Here is a 16,658-nt window from a genome sequence, read left to right on the forward strand (position 1 = left end):
CCACCAGACACACGGGGAGCGGCTGGTCCCCTCTGCGGGCGGCCGAGAGGGTGGGGAGCTCCTGCACCTTGCTCCGAAATACCGGGAGCGGGGGCAAAGTGGGGGGAATAAAGTTTCGGGGCCCACGGGTGCCTTTTCGGCGAAGCTGCCGCCTGCAGCCAGGCCTGCCCCGCCACGCCGCCTCCCCCCCCCCCCCCCGCGTGGGAGGGGGTCCCCCGGGCCTGCCATCGCGCGAAGGCTGCGGCACCTCGAGGGTTGCCAGCAAGCTGCAGACAGCCGGCACTGCCAGCACAACACCCGGCTTTGTTTTCTGCCCGTCTGCTAAACTCGTTGTGTCTAACGGAGCCGGAGGAGGGGGAGAGGGGGCGGGAAGGGGGCAGCCGCCGGCAGCGAACAACTTCCCCGACGGTTTGTTTACATAGCAGGTGGACCGGCCGCCCGCCGCGGCCCGCAGCCCCCCTCTCCGCCGGGCACCGGCCGGGGGAGGCGCGGAGCGGAGCGGGGCACAGCCCAACGCGTCCCGCCGCACTTTTTTTTTTGTTGCCAACCCCCCTCCGCTGCTTCTTCTCCCCCCCACCCCCCACCCCCCCTCCCCGCGCATTATTAGCACTTCTGTGCAGGCCACTTCGCGATCATGTGAGGGCTCCCTCTTCACTCCCCTTTCTCCAAAGGAGTCGGTGTGTGTGCAGCCGCGGGTTTTTTCTTTTTTTTTTTTTTTTTCTTTTTTTTTTTTTTTTTGCATTCCCAACAAAACACATACACACAGGCGGCACACTCCGCACACAGGCGGACCCGCACGCCGGGGGAGGGAGCGCGGCACCGCCAGCGCCAAGCAGCGCCAGCCGGCGGGAGGGCGCGCAGCAGCACCGCCGCCGCTCCGCGCCCGCGGAGGGCCCCCCCCCCCTCCCCCGCCCGTCCCCCGCTCCCGCGGCCCGGCGGCGACTCCGCCCGCACAGACTTTTGCATGTGCGCGCCGCTGCGCGCCGCTCCGCTCGCCCTTTCTCTCGGTGTCAGCTCGCCGGGACGCCCCGCACCGTGTCTCCTCCCGGTAAGTGCTACCCCCCCCCCCCCTCCTCCTCCTCCTCCTCCTCCTCCTCCCCCCCGCACACCCGTCCCCTCCTCCCCCCGCTCCCCGGTGTGACTCGCTACTTCCACCCGCTCCCCCCCCCCCCCCGCCGCCGCCGCTCACTGACTTGCCGCCGCCGCGGGAAAGTTTGGCCGCGGCCGGCGCGGCCGCACAGTGACATGTGTCAGCTCTCCCGGTACCCGGGGGGGGGGGCAACGCTCCCCAAAATGCACTGCCAGCGGCGGGGCGAAGCGGGGGATCGGGGGGGGGGGGCGGCCTCGGCGGCAGGAGGCTGCTTGTGCCCCGGCCGCAGTTTGGGCTGCGCCTGCCAAAGCCGGCGGGCACCGGCCCGGCCGCGGCAGCGGGGCGGCGGCGCCCCCCCGGACAAATCTCCCGGAGCGGCCGCGGCTGGCAGCGCGGGCGCGGATCGCCGGGGTCGCCCTCCCTCCGCGCAGGGCCGCGGAACCCGCGCCTCCCCCCCGCCCCCCCTCCCCTCCCCCCCCCCGCCGCCTTCGCGTAATTAAAAACAACCTGTAGCCTTCCCCGGACGGGGACAGAAGTGCGCGGCGGGGGGGGGGCTCGGGGCCCGGCTTCCGAAGGAACGTGTGCCGGGGAGGGTCGGCCGTCCTCGGTTCGCCTCCCCGTTTGTATTTTTATTTTTTCTCTTTTTTTTTTTTTTATTTTTTTTTTTTTTTTATTTCCCCGAGACCTCCCCAGCAGACAGCCCGGGTGAAGAAACGTGTCACGTTTCTCCTTTGTGTGCTGCCTGCCTGCCGGAGGGAGCGGCGCAACACCACCACCCCCCCCCCCCCGCCTCACCCCCAGCCTCCGCCTCGCCGCCGCTGCCGGCCGCCCCCACGGGGCGCCCCGCGTGGGGCAGCCCCGCGGCGCCCCCGCTGGCGTGGGCGGGGAAGCGCAGGGCCGTGGGGGTGCCCGCGGGGCTTCCCGCTGCTATTTGGGCTGCAGCGCCCCAGTCGTGTGCCCCCCCCCCCAAAAAAAAAAAAAAACAAACCAAAAACAGAAAACAAAAACCCACAAGCAAAAAAAGCCTAAACCCCCAAATTAATAACTACTGATGTTAGAGCTCCGGAGGCCTCCATGGCTGTTGCGTGTTCCGTTGAAATTCAAAAGGACTGAGGGACGTGGAAAGTTTTGAAAGTTTTATTTTGAGGAGAGGGAGGCGAGGTGGCGAGCCCGTGGGCGTGGGACGCGCCGGGGGGCTGCTCTTCCCGCCGGGCGTGCCAGGGCAGGGCGAGGAGGAGGAGGAGGAGGAGGGCGAGGGCGAGCGCGGTGCCGAGCGCGGGGCGCGCAGGCTGCGCGGCTGCCGGCCTTCCCTTCACCTGCCGGCGAGGCTTTTGCCGCCCGTCCCGGCTTGCGCGGCGAAGGTAAAGGTAAAGGCAGCCCCTGAGGCTTTTCTGTGCTTCTCTTTTTTCCCGCAGTTCGGCCGGTGTCAGGGTCCGGAGGCTGCGGGCCCGGGTCCCAGCGCGGCCCCCGTGGCTGGGCGCGCTGGGGAGCGCTGGTGAGGTCCCGGGTTGGGGGTTTCTGGCCGAGGGGCAAAGCCTGCAAGCAGCAAAACATTCATTTAAAACTTAAGAGAATAGGCAGGACGGAAAGCGGGCTTGGTGTTATAGTCTCAGGGGGAAAATAATCTCGAAAGTAACCACCCTAAATTTATAGTATCATCATCTGTACGTGAAGAGCGCAGAGCTGCAGCTGGGAGAACACGCAGTGATCTCTTACCTGGGAATCGCTTCTACTTGGAGAAGAAGCCGTGCTTGTTTAGGTACTTTTTTACAAAAGAGAAACGCAGAAGTTCCCCTTCCAAAGAGGATTTCCCCCATCTTTTCCCCGCGTTGAAAGCCCCCATCCAAAACGCACTCAAGTGAGTGGGAATGTTTCCACTGACATCAGGAGGAGTTGCTCCATTGACTCAGTGGGCTTGGATCAGGCTCTTGGAAATTTCGTTACAAATAGTGGGACTGGGAAGTTGTGCACAGTGTTTGTATACCCACGTTAATTTTTTGGGGGGGAGGGTAGGGGGAAAGAAGGAGACAAAGTTTTAAGAGATTTTGACAGGTTTAATTTTTTTTTTTTTTCCCGTGCTAGGTAATTTAAAACCATTAAGGAAGAACATTACTGTTAGTAATACTACTCTAAAGAAAATATGATTAATTATTAAATCAGTTTCTCTAATGCTACACTAAACCCTTTTGAGTGCGATATAGTTTTTAGTGTTCAAATTAGTATTTTTAATTTAAGGTTTTTACTGACTATAATAATTCGTTCATATTAAATATAGATATTGAAAAGACCCCTGTTTTGCAGTAATTTGCTATTTTAATGTAGTTCTTACAAAATGGTAGCATTCTGTAGCATTTTTGTATACTTAAATCATTCATTTAACTACTCAGAATAGTAGATTTCTAAATGGTTGAGGGAAAAGAAAGTGTTTCAAATACAGCATTTCCAAAACACATATAATAACCTTCATGCCAATGAATAGGTCACTTAGTGACATGCAAAAGACGTGTAATTAGACATGTTAATTTATTTTGTTAATATATAGCACCTGAAATATACTGCTTCATGTGAGGCCTTGTTGGTGTAGGCTTTAAAATGTAACAGTAACCTTACCAGGAAGCTTAAGCAGAATCAATTGTATAAACATTTGAGTATTTCTTTGTTTTTAGTTAAACCTCAGTGATTCTTAACATTTTGTTACAAGATCTTTGCTACAGTGTTTATAATGCCTGTGAGAGGAAAAAACCTACATGTTTTGTAGCTTTCTGTTTAGTGAAGATTTGTGTAAAATTACCAAAGAGTCTATAAGGGACCAACCAAATTAGAGTTTTTTGAGTGTGAGGAAGAGTAAAAGTAGTATATCAAGTTCAGGACATTTTAATTAGTGAATGTATGGTGCTATTTTAAAGCTGCACTAGGGTTTGTACAATAGTCAGGTGTTGAGTTTCATAGGTTTTTGAAGTGACTGATTTTTTTTTTTTTTGGTAATCATCTGTTGCTTATACATTTTTTAAATGCTTTCTGTAATAGAATGCGTCGAAACTAACATTTTAAGATTAAAGGTGTGTTTGCTTAGAAACATTCCTGTCAGACTCCAGTATATTTTTAGAAAAGTTCTTGTTGGACTCGAATATATTTAAAAAAAATTACTGTAGCATAAGCTTTTTTTTTTTTTTTCTGGACTGATTTACGTGAGCTAGAATAAGCTTTTTATATTCTGAGGAATATACCTGATTCAGCACTGCATGCACAGGAGTTATTCAAGGCTAGTGGGCTGAAAACAATAGAAAACTTCTGAGATGTGATCCATGTTGTGGCAGTGTTTTGCTATATGTCATTGAAAATGTCACTAAACCTCTTTGTTTTTCATCATCAAAATGTGAGGGCTGGTATTTATCTATCTTTCTGATAGGGTGATTAATTAATATTTCTTGAACACTGAGTACTCTTTTGTTCCATTTCTATTTTTACCAGGTTTATTTTGGAGAAATTAAATTCTGATGGTGGTTGAAAAAGAATGGTTCATGGGAGTCATCATGTTTTTTCTTTGTGAGTCAGATTTTGAAGAGGTCACTTGCTCGTAGGAATTGAAAATGATTTAGGACATAGGTCAATAAGAAGTACCCATGGAATGATTTTGACTAGAGAAAACTGCAAATCATGGTCAAACTGAAAAATGCTATCAACTTTGCTGCAAAATAGTAATTTTTGGTACACTCAAACTGATTACTCTTTTTAAATTTTTGACAGCTATTGGGTCTAGAAGTAATGCAAATTATATATTTTTTTTTTCACAGCCACTGTAGCATACCTCTCAACTAATGCTTGTTAGAAGAAATGCTGGTCATTTAGATTCTTGTTCCCTGTCCTGTTTTGACTTGACATCTTTCATGATTTTATGTGTAAATTAGTGGTACCAGAAAATCTGAATAAAAAAAGAGGAGATTATAGAAAAGGCTAGCTGTAATAAAGTAACTTCTTCAAGTTAATCTTAAAATTCCAAATATATAGTTTATTGTTAATTGTTTGGAGGTTTTCTTCCACATTTGCTCCTTCACAGAATGAACATACTTACCTTACTGTAATAAATTCCAGGGGTAGTTTTAAACTAAAATTTCAAAACTTCTAGATGGACATAAAAACAAGAAGCAGTCCCACAAGTATCGTTTAACACTGATCATCCTTTTTTCTCTTTTCTGAGGCTCTCAGTAGTTTAATCACACTTAATACTTTTTAAAATCTTCCAAGATGTTTACTGCAAATTATAAGAGGCATCCGTCCTTTGATGCAAGATTTGCATCTGTTTTGGCTTTTCTGCCTTTTTTTTTTTTTCACCCCCTTTTCTGCTAGGTTTGCGTTTTAAGGTCAAGACCATGTTTTATGTCAGAAAGCTGGATTTGAAAGTGCTAGCAATAGCTCGCCTATGCTGTCATCACTGGAGTAGCTGAAAATAATCTCTTTAATGAACAGTTGCTACGATGTTTATTGGTTCACCAAAGTGTAGTTTGGGATGGCATTAGAAAGTCAAGTTTGAACTCTGAAGAGTGAGTTACGTGTGGAATTGTGTTTAATATCACAATTTCAGTTCCTGTTCTAAGGAAAATGAAATTAAAATGTTCAGCACATCGTATTATACTATGAACTATCTTATGTCTTTTCAGTAAATTGTAAAGGTTGTTGAGGAGAGGGGAATAAGAGCATTGTAGGCTTAACTTTTTATCCGTTGAGTTAGTTATTTCTTTTTCCTGCAAATAGTAATCACACGTCTGTAGCTGGAAGGGGTTCCGCTGCAGTTTGTTTCTTATTTAAATATGTACGTGAGGCAGGCGGGCTGCTGAGGGTAGGGCCGATCCCCTTGGATACCGCGAGCTGAACCCTCGACGTGCCCCGAGCGTGGGTGTCTCTTCTGCTCGGCGGTAGCTCTGGCTGTAGGTAACGCAGATGACTTTGGACCTGATGAGGCTGTGCGAGGGAGCGGCAGGCAGATGGATTTAAGGGACAGGCAGCACCTTCAGTCAGCGTGCAGAAGGGACATTTTCTGCCCCGTCCCCACCCTGCGCATCCCCCCCCCTGCTCCGTGGTGGCCCTGTTGGGGTGGAAGGAATGACTACAGATCTCTGTCGTAAAACCCAAGCCCTCCTTGGGGTTTGCAGGCTGGATTCGGATCACCTGTGGAGCTTACTTGTTTACCAAGAGACTTTAATTTTCTCCCTCCTTCCTATGGGCAGCAGGGACTGAAAGCGGGTGGTGGGATGTCTCTGTTTTGAGACGTTTCCAGCCCGTTGGTGGTTGCAGGGTCCACAGAGATACTGCAGCTCCTTTGCTCGGTGAACTGGTCCTCTGCACCTCTGCTGTGCATCGGACCACAGCTGCACGCTGCACCGAATTAAGTATTTCTGTCAACTGCTGATCTCGGTCCCGTTTCAGCTATTTTGCCTCCAGGATGTTGTGAGGATGACCGAGATTCCAGCGGGCCTGTGCCAACCTTGTCCCTGGGGGGAGATACTCTTTACTACTGGGCCTCAAATTGGAAATTGATTTAAAGAGTGGCATTTTGAGGCTAGGTGGTATATTGTTAGATATAACTAGGAAGTTGTTGGGTTTTTCTAAGCCTGTTACCTCTTTGGATAAGTATTTACATTGTTATGAAGAACTTCCTATATCTTTTAAGACTGATGTTTTGTTGATCATCCTACTTGAATAATTTAATTTTTCTCTTGCAACATGATGTGTATTTTGCAACTTAGATCAGAATTTCTCTCCTAAGTAAATGTAAATATTAATTTATTCCATTATCCAGCTTCCTTATTTCAAGCTAAACCAACATGATACATACTTTAAAAATATTTATTATGTATTTGATGTAATTTGAAAGTATGCATTTGACAAATTACGTTTTTGACACATATATATGTTAAAACAGTGTGATCTTGGTGGATATTACCACCCTGATTTTTGTGATCTGTCCTTTGAGGGCAGGAAGGAGAATGGCTGTACAAATTTATTGTACTGCATTGCTTGTCTAACAGGACCAAATAGGATAATTCAGTCTGCCGACAAAGGAACTTGCATTTAGAGAAACAATATCAGAGTTGCCAGGTTATTTCAAGCATAATACTGTGCTAAGGATCTATCTGATGTTGATTTTGAATTTGCCCAGGAAAGGTGAAGAAAATTTAAGAGGTGAATATCCCTAAACACCGTTTCAACTTTTCCATTCCGTCAGTGCTAAGTCTTCTTTTAAAAATGTTACTCTCCATTATGTTGTTGATTTCTCTTTTTGTAAGTTTTGCTATTGATGTTGAGGAGGCACATTGTTCTGGAATTGTAACCCACCTAGTAAAACAAGCGATGGCTAATACCTGTGTAATAAAAGCTGTAGTTGACATTTAACTGCTTGGAAATTAGATCAGAAACTGTCAAGTTTTACCATGTACAAACAATGTAGAGGAAATTTTAAGGGTTAGTGGTGGGAAGCCATGAAGGGCTTTGGAAGGGAGAGTGACAACACACAAACAATGGAGAGTTGGGGAGTGCTGTGGAAAGAGGCCAGAGAAAACACGTGGCTGGGCAGGAGCCAGCGAAGGCACAGGCAGCGCTGCCAGGAGATGGGCAGCCGCTCAGAAAACAGGGGCTCGGGTTCGCAGAAGAGAGAGCGGCGTGATTTCTGCCTGCTACCCAGTATATCAAATGCATTTTTCCACCTTCACTTCACCTATGGGAAGAAATATCAAACTTCTTGCATGCTGGCGTTACGCACGCCGTCAGGCGCAGGTCTGGCAGGCGCAGGAGTGTTGCCAGTTTGTGCTGGCCACGATCGAGGCCGTAGAGTGCTGTAAGCTACTTTTTAGATATTAGAACTTGTCAGTTCCAACGTGTGTCTTTGGAAACTTATTTATTAGTTGTTGCATTGAAAGTTGATATTTAATTACTGCAAATCAAAGTATCACTTTCTTAGTGAGGCAGATGAGGGACAGAGCTCTTTTGGAGATAAAGGGGGAGAAAGTGTACAGAAAACAGAGGCTAGCATCTTTTAGAGTCTAAAACACAGTAATTGAAATATTTATGATTCAAGGCACTTCTCTGAGAGAGAACACAGACAGGACTGTGGTTTCATTACAGCACTTACAGTATTCTCATGACCTAAAAATGAAAACACAAAAACCTAATGCAGTCAGGTGTGCACAGACTGCAGAGATATGCACAGCTGGTGAACTGTTGTGCTTTTCACTTGTGTCAACATGTTTTCGTCTTTGTAGAAGAACATACTTAATTCAATAAGGAACAAATGGTTATCGTGTACAGCAAGGTGAATGTAAGAGGAAGAGTGCTGAGGAATCCCTGATATGTGGTAAAAATAGTTTTTAATTGAAAATCAATTAGTGGAATATATGGGTGCTAAAACTGTAAAAATACTAGGATGGTACTTTGCTAAAGATCGTGACATGCCTTCGTGCAGAAATTAATTCAGACTCATTTGTTACCAGTCTTGAATGCATTTAAATTACTTTTAATGTTGTGATGATGCCTGTAAATTGTTCTCGGTACACAATAACTGTTAGCGTACATTGAAGAATACGTATGGTCAGTAATTCAAGAGATAACTATGTTGAATATACGGAAGAAGTTTCACACAGTGTCATAAATCCTTGCACATTCTTTTGTTTAAGAAAAGGAATTAAGCATATTGTGACAGGAACTTTGACATATTTGTTATTTAATTCTGTTTTAAGTGACTGACATTTTGTAAAAGAGTTAAAGATGTGTTTAGCGTTGGATGCGGTGACCAATCTGTTCCTGGGCATCTCTTTACTATTGACCACAAAAGGGAGTGAATTATACCTGAGCAACCAGAAATTTATAGCCTGTGAACTGTGATAAGGCAACCTTTTAAAAATGTTAGCTGAGGTTTTTTTGATACTTTGTTTGTTTGTTTGTTTTGTATCTGGGAGCCAGATCATGTTTTGAAGTGATCACAGAGAGTCCAGGAGGATGGTAAAACTGCCAAAATATTTGCGTAGAGCTGCAGGACACTGCAAGGTGGGGAAGTTGATAATTACTCAGATGTTTCCCTTGCAGAGCTGTGCAGATTTGGGAGCAGCGGGTGTCCGTGCCTGTGCCCACACGCGTGGCTGCGCAGTGGTGCAGTGCTCCTGTGTCCGTCCACAGCTTTCAGGGAGGGAGGCTGCAGCCTTCAGGAGGAAAATTAACGTACTGTGTGGATTTACTGCATCTCAGGTTGTGAGGCAGAAGACATCCTGAAGAAGAGCACAGTCAGTAAAGACAAAAATGTTCAGTTCTTTGCTAAAACAGCAAACGTGTTTTGGGGGTGGGATTCTCCTGGGCAGGAACTGACCATGCTGGAGGGTGGCCTTCACAAGGTACAAAAGGTATTTTAAGGGTTATGATGGGTAAACCTGCCCTTCTAAAATCTTCCTTGAAAAAATGAGGGGAGGGTGCTTCCAGACTAGGTTTGAATTAGTTTCCAGACTGAGCATGGCTTGCAGCACTGGTGTCTTGCCATGCCCCAGCAGCTGGTTGGCCCCAGGGGTGGCTGCAGGGTTTGGGGGGGGCTTGGACCGTCAGTGAGGTCTGGGGTGGTGAGTGATGGAGCAGCTCCATCCGCCGGCGGCAGCCGGTTGCCCGGCAGGACCCCCTGCTCCGACGGAGCTTCCCAGCTCCCGTGGCACACAGGTACCCTTCTCGCAGCTTGAGTTGTCTCACGGTTCGAGAGAGGATGTATGTGGGAGGACGGCCACATACTTGTGTTGAAAAATGTCTCTCAAGACCTTCAGCCCTGATCCCAAGTACCCTGGAGTTAATGCGAAGACTCCTTGTTTTGGCTTAGGCACTGAGGTTGGTTGCTATGCTTTGGATCTGTTTGCAGGTTCATGTGCAAAACTGGTTTCTGAGGTTGAGAAGTTACTAGCTACTTAGCTGGTCTTTAAAGCCACCTAGACTGGGGCTAGTGGTGGACTGCTTGTGAGTATTTAAGCCAATTCCAAGTGTTTTCAGTATTTCTTTCCATACAGGTTCTCCCACCAACTGTTGACAGGCTCTGAGCAAGTTACCACTAAGGTGAAAAATCTTTTGATTTTTTGTAATATTTAAATACTTTCAAGGGTTCACTTCAGTTATTCAGTAACTGAATCTTAAACCAGCAGTCAGATATGTTGTTGGTGAGGATCCAAAGACATATGAGAAAGACATTCCTTAAAAGATGAACATATATGCTTGTTTTAAATCAGTGGTGTCCAGCCTAGTCAGCCAAGCGTGACATACCTTGTGCTGTGGCTGTAGGGTGTTGTGTGCCGCATGATCAATGCTACTGCGCATAGGCAGCAAGTCTGGCAATTCCCGGGAGCCTTGGGCTTGCAATGTGGTGGATGAACACCAGTAATTTGCTACATATTCTTCTAGAAAGGGTATGGCTGCAGGTTGGACCTTGCTTTCATTTCTTGAGACTCTTCCTTCCCCTTATTATTTGGCTGTCGCATGAGAGGAGAGTTACTGTAGTGTCTGAGAAAGGTGGTGGGTGGAGCAAACTACGTGATACTTGACTGGTCCTTCAGAGTTGTAGGGTGGGCAGTTTAAATCTTTGTGTGGCTCAGTAGAAGAATACATTTATATTATTCAATTATGTGTAAAAAATGGAACCTACTGTCCCGGACTTAACTAGAGTGCTAGTTTAACTCCTATTTCAGTACATGTCTTCAGTAACTAGAATTAAATTTTAAACTTAAACTATGAGTGTTATTATACATAGGCGCCTGTACATTTTGTGAATCAATAGTGCTTATATCAAACACTCTAATTATACTTTTGTGTCATGTAAATACAGTTTTATAAATACTCTTCTATACCCAATGACTGACATTCGGGTCTTTGTTGTTATCACTAAATTAGTACCAGAACGGGAAGACACCATTTTTTCAAATTACTGTTACACATGCAGTTTTCCTCGGAATTTAGTTATCGTCAAAATTTCCTTTAGCTGAATTTCTCTTCATCTAAGTCACAGGTGAGGGGGAGCAGAATGTGACCACAGACTATTAAAAATATCTTTCTCATTGTCACCTTCAATATTACCGTAATTGGAACTAAGGAGTCTGCAGTTGCACAATATTTATGTTGCAATCCGAACTGACACGGCCTGGAATGCGTCGGTAGCAAAACAAGACGCAGACCCGAGCCTCACGCCGCACGCTTGGAAGGGAGCAAGCTGCTCCTCTTGGAGACCTCCTCCAGCGGGGAAGTCCTCGGGGTGCCCCCGCTTCGCCCCGGGCTGGGGGACCTTCGCGGGGGCCGGGGGAGAGGCGAGCGCTGAGGGCCTGGCCGCGGAGGGCGGTGGCTCGTCGTGGCAGGCGTAGGTGACGCTTTGGGTCAGGCTGCAAGGACGGCTGCTTTGCTGAGCTGGGGGGCTGTGGTGAGAGGTTGCTCCTTCTCTGAGGCCTTCTGGTTGGGATGGGCTCTTTTTTAATTTCTTTTTACTCCTGACACCTAGGGGGCCTCTTTGTCAGGAGGTGTTGTTTGGAAGAAACACTTCTAATGTGTTTACTTCCCTTTGATGGATGGAAATGGTGAGTCACCGTCCAGTGTCACCTTTACTGCTCAGATCATCGTAGGCACAGAGAAACTAATGTTTCACCCTGCGGCTGCTCTGGTAGGCTCCGCAACAACAGCTGATGAGCTTGATGTATTACTCCTGGCCTTCACTGGCAAACACAGTACAGTATATATGCCCGTGACTGACACGCTTAGATCTATGGCCGTGAGATACCTGGTCAACTCTTCAAGCCTTTACCTTTAGCATTAGCTTTAACCCCTCAGGGCTCAGCTGCTTGCGGCATTTAAAGCACGGCAAGAGGTTTTATAGCAGAAATTTGACTCAGCAAGACTTGTGCTAACTCTTGCTGAAGATATGAAATACAATTTGTAGCTTATAATTGCTGCCTAATATGATCTTGGACCCTTACTTAAAATCCATTTAACTGATACTGTACTTTCTTTATAAGGTTATTATTGGGAGCTAACCTTTTCTTGTGTTGTGGTTAAATGTACAATGTAATAAGGGTGTTTTTTAATGTGTTTAAGAGTTGGAAGATGTGTTAGAGGTAACCTTTATGCAGAGAGTTTTATATAGTTGTAGTAAGGAGAGTGATGTTAAAATCCTGAACACTAGTACTGTCTGAATGTAATATGTTCTCTTTGTGTTTTCTCTGTGCCTGTTAGTGGAAGATGGTACAGTATATTGAGAAAACCTGTTTTGTTCTCCAATATCTTTCTTACTAGTAATTATGAACATAGTGCAAATTACTGTCTCCAGAAATTTTTAGTACTTTGATGAATACAAAAATACAAAAAGCATATTGGATACAATAGATAAATCACGATTCTTTCTTTCTTTACATTTCAAGGAGAGCAACCTAATCCCAAGATTTTAAGCACAAAATTGGAAACTTCCCAGAAATCTTTACTTTCTTGTTTAGCTATTGATAAACAGGCATGGGCCATGTGTGCTGAAGGTGTCAGGGGATCACTAGTTTGTAATAGATTTAAAGATTAATTTTCCTCAACTACAAATGTTGGTACCTTTATGTGTACCTATGGATATTAGTTTGCTTATGACTGCCTTATAGAAATGCAGGCTTGTTTTAGAATTGCAAGTTCAAATTAAGTATTTCTCCTCCGTTTTTTGTTGTTGTTGTTGTTGTTTTGTTTGTTTGTTTGTTTTTTACCAGATACCTAAGTATATATGTAGAATTTGGAGCACATGGAAAGGATTTCAGAACTTGCCTCTCTGTAGCCTTCTTGAAACCTCTCTAAACAGTCGTGGAGGTAATGGAGTTTCATACCAGAAAAGGGGTCAGGAAAAAAAAACCCAACAGACTGCTCAAGCAGAAAAAGATAAGATGAGTGTTAGAAGTGTGGATACCCTTTGTTAAGATTTGTGTTCCCTTTTCTCTCTGTTAGTGTTGAAAGCTCTTTTCCCACTGCTCAGCCTTTTTTCTAAATTTTTTTTCCACCTGCTTTATCATTCCCTTCCTTTTTGCCTCAAGGGGGCCCTGTGGGTTGGAGAGAGGGATCAGCTTTTGCACGTCAGGCTATTGGCAAATAACTGAAAAATATTTGTTTTCCTTATGTTCAGTAAACTGCTGTCAGGGGTGAACACATTAGTAGGACTGTAGTGGGCAAGAATGGCCTTAAGAGAAACAAACATTTTTTATTTTAAGTAGGTGGGAAAGGGGGCAGCAGTCATGGCTCATGAGGTTGAAATTAACTGCTTTTAACATTGTGAAGAATGATGATGGTGTAGACAAAGTGCCATCCTAAAATTTATAAGTATAATTCTTGGCTCGGATGTAGACTTCTTGTAGAACTTTATGATAGAGTTGCTTAATCTCAGTGCAGTAAAGATAAATTCATTAATGGTTATGAGGTGTTGATATAATTAAATAGAGAATGCCAGTAAATTGCTTTCTGAAGCTCAGTGACTGTAAACTCTGATCTTCTAATTTAATCTATCTACCGCTTCCCATTCGCTTGCTGAAAGGCTTTGGAGACTGAGAAATTAGCCCTACTCCAGGCACAGTATCTGCAAGAACTAAGTTGAATTCTCTGAAGGGAGATCCCTGGATGAGGTCTGGAGGTGTTTCCTCAATATAAGTTAAGACTGGATGGACAAAGGAGAGCAGAAACAGGTTTATACATTTTCTATCATGCGCAGAGATTATTAACTTTCTTGCTAACAGCCTGGATTCTGTACTCGTTTGTGATAGCCCTGACACTTACACAGAAGAAAAATTAAGAAGTTAGCAACCCGATGAAAGAGATACTGTCCAAATGACAAAAACTAGCTAAGCCTATTTCTTTTGGTGGTGTTTCAGTATTGCACACATCTGGCTTCTGGCCGATTTAAACAAATGTTTTCATTCTCTCAGTAGACAGTGCATTTTCCTTGTGAGTTATTTAAGTGTGTGCAGAAATTATTTCTGAGAGAAATTAGGTACCGCTGAAATTAGCCTTTTGCAAAATGGATAGTTTAACTGCATGAGGAATACATTCACACTTTTAACCTGAGCTTTAAATAGAAATATATGGGAAAACACATTCTTTAGGAAAGTGTCAGTGTTTTTTCTTGGTGGGTTGTTTCTTTGTGCAGGGTATTCCTAATCTAATGCATTGTTTTCTGGTAATTTGCTTAATACTGTGTCAAGGTATAACTGTAGTGTTACCCTTTGAGCTCTAAAATGGACTTGAGTCATGATGGAGGTGGACAAGAAATACAACAGCACAGTTGGTGCTGGATTCAGTCTCCCTCTATGGTGTTTCACACACTTTATTTGGGGACTTCAGTGTGCTGTGCCAGAGATCTCTTGGGGAAGGACCAGAGCCTGTCCCTGTCCTCTGTGCCAGTGCATGTTGCTGGTGAGCTCCATACTCGGGCTTCTGAGGGACATTTTGTGCACTTCCTTCACCGTGACCCAGCTCCACCAGAGGAACAGCCGAAAGTTTTCGCCCTGGTCTCTCCAGCAGTCTGCTAGTTAGGAGTCTCCTCTGGTGGAAGTGTATGGAGGATTTCCTTCTTCTCAGACTCAAGTACCCACCAGCTCAAGCTGGATTGCTTCTCAGTGTGACCAAACCCTTTGTTTCACCAGTGACCACAACTTGCAGGTTGGGGTCGGAGGCAGTGCGGCTTACTCGAACTGAAAAGCACAGGGCAGCAGGTGGCTGCAGACTGCAAGGTTGGGATGAAGACGTCTTGTGCCTGCACGTGAGGCTGTGATTGCTGGTGCTTCATCTGCAGCAGCATTTGCCATGCATTTCCTCACGTCAGCCAGGTCAGCCCAGTTCAGTAAGATTATTGGGAAACAAGGAGCGTGAGTGGAAAAGGCAGGTGAAAAGCTGATGGAGAATCATCTTGTGTTGGCAAACGTCAGTGTTTCTTTTGGCCAACCTGTTTGATGTAGATTTCAGAAGCCTGGTAGATGAGCTGAAGGGACATCAAGCCAGCAGGATGGAACAGCTTTTCTGGGCTTTGCTGCAGATTAGCTTTTGGTCTTCCTCCTTGTGCAGCGTCAAACCCAGGTACTGACTGAGCTACTTCCTCCTTGTGGGTTACTGTTTTGGATTTTATTGCAAGGTGAAAGTGCCATGCATATCCAGTAAAAAAAACTGAATGAATAAAATGATTGATGACGTTAATTTGGAAAACAATTGTTTTTTAATTAGACCCTCAAATCATCTGTTTGCTTCATTTATAGAAAGAACAGGAAAGGTTTCCTTGAAACCTGCTGTAAGGGCCTTTTCTTTATTGTATTTCCTACAGTGTATCTACGGGCTTAATATAGATGTGGTATTTGGAAGGTGAAGTCCTATTATTGCTGAAGTGCATCAACTAAATGTTATTGTTGCAAAACCTGTACATTTTGAGTGCAGTGGTTGTAGTTCGTACTGTTCAGTTTGTCATAGAAGATTTGAAGGAAAGTGTATTATCTAGTATAGAAGTGTTCATAATTCATCCTGGAATTTTCTAATGCATTAAAATAAATTCTTTTAAGTTAAATTTACTTCACATATGTGTGTGTCTTGTAATAAGGCCTGTGTAAAACAGTTAATAATTGTATCCAAACTGCTTCCAGCTCTATCATCCCTTCATTATGCAAAACATGTTTTGAAAATGTAACAGAAGTGAAAATTGTGCTTTTTGGTTTCTACTTGGCATATCTGAAGTACTTGCAGTAAATACAGTTTTAGCAAACTTCACAAAAGTAAAAAAAACAACTCAAAACAAAATAAAACCCTACTGTTAGCTATATGGCAAATCAATGTGTTATAAAATGTGCTTTTGACTTGACCAGTTTGATTCTTGCAATGTAACTTTGAAGGCATTGCTTCTTCCTCAACTGTAAACTTCATTGAAGGCCTGCATTCTTCTTGGTGGAAAGAAGTTAAAAAAAAATTCTAGCACCATGAATATATATAGTGAGTAACTACATAAGCAGTGTTTCTGTCTTCGGGTTGCAATTTTAACAGTTTGAAGTCTCTTAAAATTCATTATACTTGAAATAAAAAAAGCCATTTTTGTGACCATTTGCAAAGTTTTAATTTGTTTTAAGCCCTGTTGTTGATCTAGAGCTTTTGCTTGTTTAAGATTGATTAATTGCTTTTGCCAACTTTGTTTGCAGTTCAGTATAATCTCATGCAGACTATTGTATTTTTTTTTTTAGTTTAATCTTCTGTTGATGGTTGTATGTTTGTATGGGATGTTAAATTTGACCACTAATAATTTAAGGATTTAAATAAATAAATAAGATTCAAGACAATAACAGAAGACTACAAACTGAAACAAATACTAAGCAGTGCAAATTTATTTCATGTAGCATAATTTCTGCACCTGCTGTGGACTCCATTGTGGAAGATCTTGCTTTTATATGATTTTATTTATTTAGAAAGAGAAAAAGATCATCCTGTTTTCATTCAAGTACCTTTTTATTTAAGGCAGATTTAATAGAAACAAGCATAATATAGGCCTATCTCTTACACTGAATAATGTTAAAGTGCATATGCC

At 44.4% G+C, this 16,658-nt stretch overlaps 1 protein-coding gene across 1 annotated transcript in view; it reads left to right on the plus strand.

The window, feature by feature from the left end:
• The first annotated feature begins 746 nt into the window (after window positions 1–746).
• FOXP2 (forkhead box P2) overlaps window positions 747–16,658 on the plus strand; it is a 439,425-nt gene continuing 423,513 nt past the window's right edge. The window contains exon 1 of the mRNA XM_032998779.2: window positions 747–1,048. The gene's annotated coding sequence lies outside the window, so the exon portion shown is untranslated. The remainder of the gene's footprint in view (window positions 1,049–16,658) is intronic.

This window comes from Tyto alba, unplaced genomic scaffold, assembly GCF_018691265.1.
Source record: "Tyto alba isolate M040663 unplaced genomic scaffold, T.alba_DEE_v4.0 Super-Scaffold_2, whole genome shotgun sequence".
Lineage (NCBI taxonomy): Eukaryota > Metazoa > Chordata > Aves > Strigiformes > Tytonidae > Tyto > Tyto alba.